Source organism: Sinocyclocheilus rhinocerous, unplaced genomic scaffold (assembly GCF_001515625.1).
Source record: "Sinocyclocheilus rhinocerous isolate Xijiao unplaced genomic scaffold, SAMN03320098_v1.1 scaffold1396, whole genome shotgun sequence".
Classification (NCBI taxonomy): domain Eukaryota; kingdom Metazoa; phylum Chordata; class Actinopteri; order Cypriniformes; family Cyprinidae; genus Sinocyclocheilus; species Sinocyclocheilus rhinocerous.
The window spans coordinates 775,511-783,909 of record NW_015629497.1 but is presented as its reverse complement, the minus strand read 5'-3'; the positions used below and the strand labels follow the sequence as shown (position 1 = coordinate 783,909).

Below are 8,399 nucleotides of genomic sequence, written 5' to 3'. Positions count from 1 at the left end.
GTGTTATGCAAATCTTCCCAGATAGTGACGTAGGTATGTGGGGTGTGTTAGAACGAGCCGTTTTAGGTAGGTGTGGCTGACTTTTAACTTTTATAAAGAATATCTCTTTGGATTTGAGACTTTAGTCTTTGCAACTTTACAGATCTTCTTTATGCACCGAGAGCTTGTAACACTCCAAAGAGAAAGGAAAAATTGAAATCGCATCATATGACCCCTTTAATAAAAAAGACCGAAAACCAATAACAAAGAGTACTTTCTTCATTTAAAAAATTGAGATGCAGTAGGATGGGGAAAAACCGGCATAAAGTATCGAGACATGTTTTAAAAGTTGTACTTACATTAATTTTACATGGCTTTGTAAACATGCGGCTCTCTTGTGCGAGACACGAGTGCAAGCGAGTGATAAATATGCGTTCTGTGTGAACGGCTTGGTTTCGGTTTTGACATAAACAACATCATCTCTGCATTCATGTTCTCTTTTTCTGTACTATTTTGAATGAACAACGTAGCAGTGCCGCATCTAGTGGCTTCAACTGGACAGGCTAACAAAAGCATTAAAATGCAATGACACTTACATCGTCGTCGCATTTCGTGCACCACTGAAAAGGCTGCCTGATGCACACCTAAAATTCGAATGCAACGTTTTTGCATTCGAATGTGGATTTTTATTTTAAATTCGACGAATATTCGAAATTCACATTTTTTTTGACAGCCCTAGTTGGTAGTTCATGAATATACAAGGAACTATGTGAAAACTACAAGGAAATGCAAGAGAGAAAAAAAAAACAAAGCATTACCAACAATACAGTATGTGCACAAGTCATTGAAGAAGCCAGACACACCCATTCCCATGGAGCATGTCACACTGCAAGTACAGCAGCAAGCAGCTGTGTCATGTTGAGCTCCAGAAATAATCAAAGCCCTGGAGATCCCGCCAAGCTGGAGCAAGAACACAGCAGATCCTTATAACCCTCTTCCATTAGCAGGCAACAATTTCCAACAGCTGAGAGCAGATGGAAGGAAGGACTTTTAGGCTCCGACTTGACGTGTCAAATACCCACTGTCAAAGTCACGGCCCAAAGAGCCTAGCAACAGGTAAATCAACACAATGGTCATGTTCACGGAGATCCAAGAGCTGTAAATTTGAAATACAAGCAGGGAGGAGTGCGGCCCCCTTTTCATTGTGCAGGGCTCTATTGTGCTGTACAACAGTGTTTCTGGTTTGGTCCATCATGTCCATGTAAAAGAGCTCAGCACTCCCACGGAGATCCGAGCTAAAAACGAGCATGTCTGGGGAGAGGCGTGACCACGATAGGCTGTAATTACACGGCTGTGTCAGTAAAATGCTGGGGGTAGAGCAGGCAGCTCTCAGATCTACTGCGCAAAAGATATGTAGGTCAGCCTGGATAACAAACAGCAAATTACAGTGCATGTCGATAGCAAAAAATCAGCAGCTCCATTTAGATTATTACACTATCCAGGGAAATAAATGTGCTGTTTCCCTTGCAAAACCACAATCTAGGACATTGTTTTACAGTTACTAAGGTGTTACTAATGGCGCTTTTCCACTGCATGGTACGGCACGGTACGGCTCAGTACGGTTCACTTTTGGGGGGTTTTCCACTGAGTACAGTACCTGGTACTTTTTTTAGTACCACCTCGGTTGGGGTTCCAAGCGAACCGTACCGTTACCAAAACGTGACGTGTAAACTCTGCTGATCACGGATTGGCCGGAGAGAATCATCGCTACCTGCGTCACTGAACTTGCGACACAAACACAAAAGAACCGCTAGATTTAAATCAGCACAGCCAGCGAAGGATCGAACGCAACTGTTTTGAACGAGCGCACCTTTTTTTAACAACAAAAAAGTGGCTGTTTCGTTGTCTGTTGAGGAAGTACAGACGTTCCTCTCGTTGATAGCAGAGGAGCGGATCCAGCGAGAGCTTGATGGGGCGACGCGGAATGAAAAAGTTTTTTAGGAGTCGCGGCAGTAGAGGCGGCGCAACTATAACGACATGTGAATAATCCCGCCCACTCTAAAGCGGTACTAAACTGCAGTGGAAACGCAAACCGAGCCGTGCCGTGCCGAGCAGAGTCGTACCACGCAGTGGAAAAGCGCCATAAGTGGATGCTATGCATTTTTAAAGTATTCTACGATGCTATGCTGGTACAATGCAGTTGCTGGTTGTTAGTATGTTGCTAGGGCAGTGGTTCCCAATTCAGATGATTGAGATCATCAGCTTGTTAGGAAAGAGCCTCATGAACTGAGCTGTGATCTGATTGACAGGGTCTCTACACAATGTTCACTGCTCCCTAGGCACATTCACTTCACTTGACAAAATGCGTTCATTCTGAACACCCTGCAACGTCATCACACACAGAAGAAATTTCAGTAGCACACTTTAGAGAAGTTTGAGGTATGATGACATTACTTGTAAATAAATTACCACACTTGTTTAATGTGTATAAGGGGCCGTTCACATATCACGTATTTTGCGCGTTCAAGTTCGTTATTTCAAATGTAGACGCGCGGCAGGTGCGCTCATATTGGAAGCGACGCGGTCGTGACATGCAGGCGGTGCGACGCGCTTATTTTTTCCAGGCGCGTCCACGCCGCATCAAGATAAAAACATTTCAACTTTTCAGAATGCCATAAGCGCACCGCGGGTCATGTGACAAGAACCAACCAATCAGCTTCATCCTTTACCATAACAACATTGACAGGCGCGCCTAGTGTTTTCAGGCCTGACATGTGAACGGCCCCTAAGGATTCACCGATACTAAATTTTTCAGCCAATACTAATAGCCGATTATTCACAATGATATCTACAGATACCCTTAGTTTTGTTTTTTAAGGGGAAAAAAAAGAACATTTCTCCCAACTAATGCTGTAAACTATACAGGGAGACCTCTCATTTGGTACATAATATTAGAGGTTAAAATTAACAATCAAATATATATCAAATATCATATTCAATGCTATTTATTTTCAGACATAATCACACTCAAAAAATTTTGTATACAACTCAATAGTCTTCTCTCTAGTGTTTTTATAGCTAACTAACTGTGAACACTGGATAACTTACCTAAGGTAAATGAAATGTTAAAGGGGTCATATGATGCTGCTAAAAATAACATTATTTTGTGTATTTGGTGTAATGAAATGTGTTTATGTGGTTTAAGGTAAAAAAAAAAAACATTATTTTCCACATACTGTACATTATTGTTTCTCCTCTATGCCCCGCCTTTCTGAAACGCGTCGATTTTTACAAAGCTCATCGATCTGAAAAAGCGAGGTGTGCTGTGATTGGCCAGCTATCCAGTGCGTTGTGATTGGCCGAATACCTCAAGCGTGTGACGGAAATGTTACACCCCTTACCATACTGTGATGATGCCCTGTCAGGCCGGAGCGATGATTCAAAAACATGAAAACCCATTATAAACGAGGCATTCGTTGCATCCAGTAGGGACATAATTATGGATTATAATGACTTCTACTGTCTTTTTACGCGTTGCGTTGCATCGCGCCGCGTAAACATAAAACCATGTCTGCATTTGTGATCGGAGAAATAACAAACAACAAGCCCTACTCTACACTGCCCAAAAAACTCGCTTTAAATATAAAAAATATAAAATATAAAAACTCTTTAAATATAAAAAACGTACTTACAGTCTGTGAGTCAGAACAGCCGGCATTGTAGTCTACTCTACCAGGATCAGGAAACAGTCCTCCATAAAATGCGCTGCACACATCTGAATATTTGGGTTGAACTGTTCTGGAACAGTGTTGTAAATACAACTTAACCACTGATTTCTAGTCGTGTCCATTTTTGGAAGACCAAACAAAGTAGTTTCGCTTTCACAACAAAACACACAGCGTCTTCACGACATGGCACCAGCAACAATACTACAGCGAGAATAAAAGTTACACCTTCTTTCTTTGCGTGAACATTTGGGCGGCGTTATGCAAATCTTCCCACACAGTGACGTAGACATGTGGGGGCGTGTTAGAACGAACCGTTTTAGGTAGGCGTGGCTGACTCTTAACTTTTATAAAGAATATCTCTTTGGATTTGAGACTTTAGTCTCTGCAATTTTACAGATCTTCTTTATGCACCAAGAGCTTGTAACACTCCAAAGAAAAAGGAAAAATTGAAATCGCATCATATGACCCCTTTAAGTGACATTGTTCATAAGCGGTTTTATTTGATGTCTTTCTTTCGGTTGAAACTCTGACTGAGCGATTACATGAGACCTGACACATTTCAGTAAGTTGTACTGTTTTTTATAACATACCTTCTGATTTTCATGCATGTTTATGTCATGCTATAACTTGTATTAAAGTGGAAGAGACTCGCGCTCTGCACTGCCGCTTGAACTGAGTGTCAAAATGGCATTTATTGTTTTAATTCCGCAATAAAACTGACATTATTTAAGAGATAGCTAAGACTTTGTTTCTTATCAGAAGTAACAGCTTTTTGCGATTATTGTATTGGAGTCGTATTACAAATAATAATTGGTTAAGGGAAAACCACGGACCTGGTGACCCTGGCTTGCCTTGAACTACGAGTTATTTATAGTTATTTATTTTCTAATAATTCAACAGCCTGTTGTTAATTACTCCTTACTTAAAGAGGCTATCCTATTATACATGCGATACGTACCCTGAATAATATTTCCTAAAAGCATAGATGTAAATGTTTGCTTACCGGTCCCAGTCAAAGCAGTCTCAAGTTTATAAGATATTTCGGTTCCTATATGGCTTAGATCCCTCATTCATTGTTAATGTGTGGGATTTTTTTCACCTGTTTTAATAAACCATACCATTTAAGTTGTCTTTCAAGTTCATAAATTGTGCAGAATGCGTTATGCAGAGAAGTTTAATATTTAAAGTTAGGGACTTCAACCTTCTCTCATACCAAAGTATGAGCAAAAGTAATAGTGATGCTTGCCTGCTGACCTTTGAAACACTGTGCAGAGCAACATGGCACAAAAGTATTAACAGATTCCTGCTGTTGACAAAGAAACCTTGAGAACTAGGATAAAACCCGTATAAATTAACATTACCCATGACTAACAACAATAAAAGCTACCTTCTTGTTTAGACTTACTTAATTTTCCTTATCATAGAAGACGTCCAGATCCTTGAAAAGGCTTCGGTTTAAAATGTACAATCCATTGCATGTCTGCAACTATTTAAATTCTTCTGGTATAGAAAACTGTACCAATCAGCCCAGATGAAAAATAGAAAGCAGCAGATGGCCGATCATGCATGTTATTTGTAATCTAGTGCAACCGCTTAAACCGGGCAACCCCCTTCCCCAAGAGGAGGCAGATGCACTAAACTCCCATTTGTATAAATGCCTTTCACAATTTGTTGCAAAAGTTGCTCAGAAACTAACAGAGTGTCAGGGGCCCTGCTTTTGGGGAAGTTTACATTTCATAGGTCGTTGACTCTGTTTAGATGTTTTCGCCAGATCGGTGCTAAAGTCTGTCAGGTTAGATAACTACAAAACAGACCATTTCTTTAGTCAAACAACTAAGAACCAAAATTTAATAGGCATAAAGACAGGACTATAAGATGATCGAGAGAAATAATGCTGTTGGTTTTAAAGAAAAAAAGGTTAGTTTTAAAGTTCAGTAAATAAGAAAAAAAGTTTGGAAAACATGAGGGGGTGTAAATGATGACAATTTTAATTACAGGGTGGAGTATACCATTTTAAATAAATTTAATAAGCATTCTCATGCTGTTGCAAATCCATATGACATATTTACTTTCATGGGACACAAAGAAAGATATTTTAAAGAATGTTCATGCTGCTCTTTTCCATATAACAGAAGCAACACAAAGACTCTTAAGCTATAAAAAAGGACAAAAAAGCACCATAAAAGTAACACAATATGATTTGTGCATTAAGTCTTCTGCAACCATACAATAGCTTTGATTGCAGAGCAGAACAAAATGTTAGTCATTTACTGAAACCTCTACATGGCATGTAACCTCATGTTGGTCAGGTTCACTATGATGCCAAATTCCATTGGTTCTCAGGAGTCTCATAACACACTTGAGTTAAAATATACTGTAGGTAAAAGTACATGAGAATAAATATCTACTGTGACAACTCAAATTTGGTACTTTTATAATAATGTTTTGCTGTTTTTACAGCTCAACATCATTTGAGAGCTGTAGCAGGGCAAAGTTTTCAGTGAACTGACAGGAAACACATCAACTGTTTTTTTTATGTTCTGCCTACAAGATGACCGTGACTGGCCAAATTATCATGTGTCTCCATTATGTGTCTTTCATGCATGGTGACGTATTTGAAAAACAATTCAATGTGAGCGAACACTAAGATGAATTAAATTTTAGTTTAAGTTCCAATTTTATTAAAAAGATCATTGTGCCGCATGCCATTCCTTTCATTTATAGCGGTGCACTTCCGCCTGTCCTTAACTCTTTCCCCACCATTGACGAGTTATCTCGTCTTTTAGAAGAAAACGCTTCCCCGCCAAAGACGAGTTTTTATGAAAAGTAGAGGCTCTGATCTTTATTTTTGTGTATTGCATATAGGGTTGCAAAGGGGTGGAAAATTTCCAGTAAATTTTTTTTCCATGGGAACTTCGTATGGGGAATTTTGGAAATATTCCAAGTTTGAAACTTGCCAGGAATTTATGGGAATTTACGGGAATTCATTGAAAGTTTGGGGAAATTTATAAAACTATCATATACAAACATAAATATAAACATTTGGTTTGATCATAGGCTCACATGCATGCAAATTTTAAAAATGACTTTTTGGGGGGGAATCTGTGATGCTTTTTTCAGGATTTATTGTTTTAAAGATTAATTTTTGTTTTAAAGTTTTTAAAGACACTTTTGACAACTGATTGTTTTTTTTTTTGTTTTTTTTAAATTGTGCAAATAGATTCATAGTAGTCATAGGCTTGTTCCAGTCTGGATATTCTCAATAGTATATCTCAAAAATGGGAAGATCGCGATTCAGATCGTGGATCATGATTGTGTTTTATAAAATAATTATATGATATTTTGGGAAGATCGCCTACCCCTACCATGCACTGATCTACATTTTTAATGCTTGATTCCAATTGCCGATTTTTTACAAGCAAACGACACTTTGAAAAATGATTACAATTCAGTTTGTGTGCAAGTCCACAACAGAGATTGGCTGAAATACAACTGCATCTCTAGTAAAGAGGTTGCATGCTGCATTCATCAAATCAATTACTTGACACTGCAAATACGCAAATAAGAACATTAACCCGGGGTTTAGGAATGTACAGTGTGAAAAATCAGCATATGAATTAGGCATGGGTCGGTATGACATTTTGACGGCATGATAACCTTAAGGAAAAAATATCACGGTTTCACGGTATTGTCGTTACAGCTCTAAAATTTGTTATTTTTAAATGACTGGGTAAAAAAGAAAAAAACTTTTTTTCAGCTGAGCACAATATATTTAGTTTTTGAGCAACATACAGAATATTAGGAACAGTAGAATTTGTTTATTTTTTCTTTGATTTGTTTACTAAAAAGAAAAAAAAACAAAGACTGACGTCTTTATTTAAGCTAAATCTGTAATTACAGTTATTTAATTTTAGTTATATAATTCATACACATATTTATATCATTTCATATCATTTAGGTGTGTGCATGTGATTGAGCAATGTGTAGAGTAGAAATTCAACTGAAATTGCATTAAATCAGATTGTTTTAACCAAGATTATGCTGCAAGATTTTTGCTCAACTGCATTGAAGTCCCAGTTCCTGCAATTTTGCAAATTTCCAGTTTATTCCCATTAATTCCCATGGAAAGTTTCCAGTCTCGAAAATTCCCGGAATTTTGCAACCCTAATTGCATATTATTCAGACAGTGTAAATATGCTTTTTCCCTTGGGGCAAAAGAAGTCTGGTTTCACATTGTGCCATGCAAGCTGCCGTAGCGCGCACAGTCTGCTCCAGTCCAGAGGCACAATAGCACAGAGCGGATCATATGCGTTAATCGGCACAGACCAGAAAACATATCGGACCCATTTTAATTCTACACAGAATGCAATTTATAGCGATATGGATCAGATTAGGAGGAGAAACAGTTAGACAAACAGCACTAAGATGTATAAGAGATAACACTGGTGGCATGCACCAACATAACACAATTTCCAAACTACACATCCGCAGCATCATTATAATTATGTTATTACACAGAATAACGCTGCGTGTTTAAAGGCACTTCAGTGGACCTTTTATGTAGCTAGGAGGCTGGTCAGCAAGCTAGTTCGACCTGTATTCTGCTACCGCAATTCTCTCTGATGATGCGGTAACTACAGTGGGGAAAAAAAATCTTCAGTCTGTACAATGATTGTAAACAGTCACTGGGTC

The 8,399-nt window shown here is 38.5% G+C and overlaps 1 protein-coding gene across 6 annotated transcripts in view; it reads right to left on the bottom strand.

The window, feature by feature from the left end:
• The window catches only part of LOC107738909 (protein kinase C and casein kinase II substrate protein 3-like), a 40,786-nt gene that overhangs the window by 18,310 nt on the left and 14,077 nt on the right, over positions 1-8,399 (bottom strand). For 2 of the 6 annotated variants that reach the window (XM_016550830.1, XM_016550834.1), the window contains exon 1: positions 5,113-5,358. The exons of the other annotated variants lie outside the window; for them this stretch is intronic. The gene's annotated coding sequence lies outside the window, so the exon portion shown is untranslated. Of the gene's footprint in view, positions 1-5,112; positions 5,359-8,399 lie in introns of those variants that run through there. 6 annotated transcript variants of the gene reach the window in all.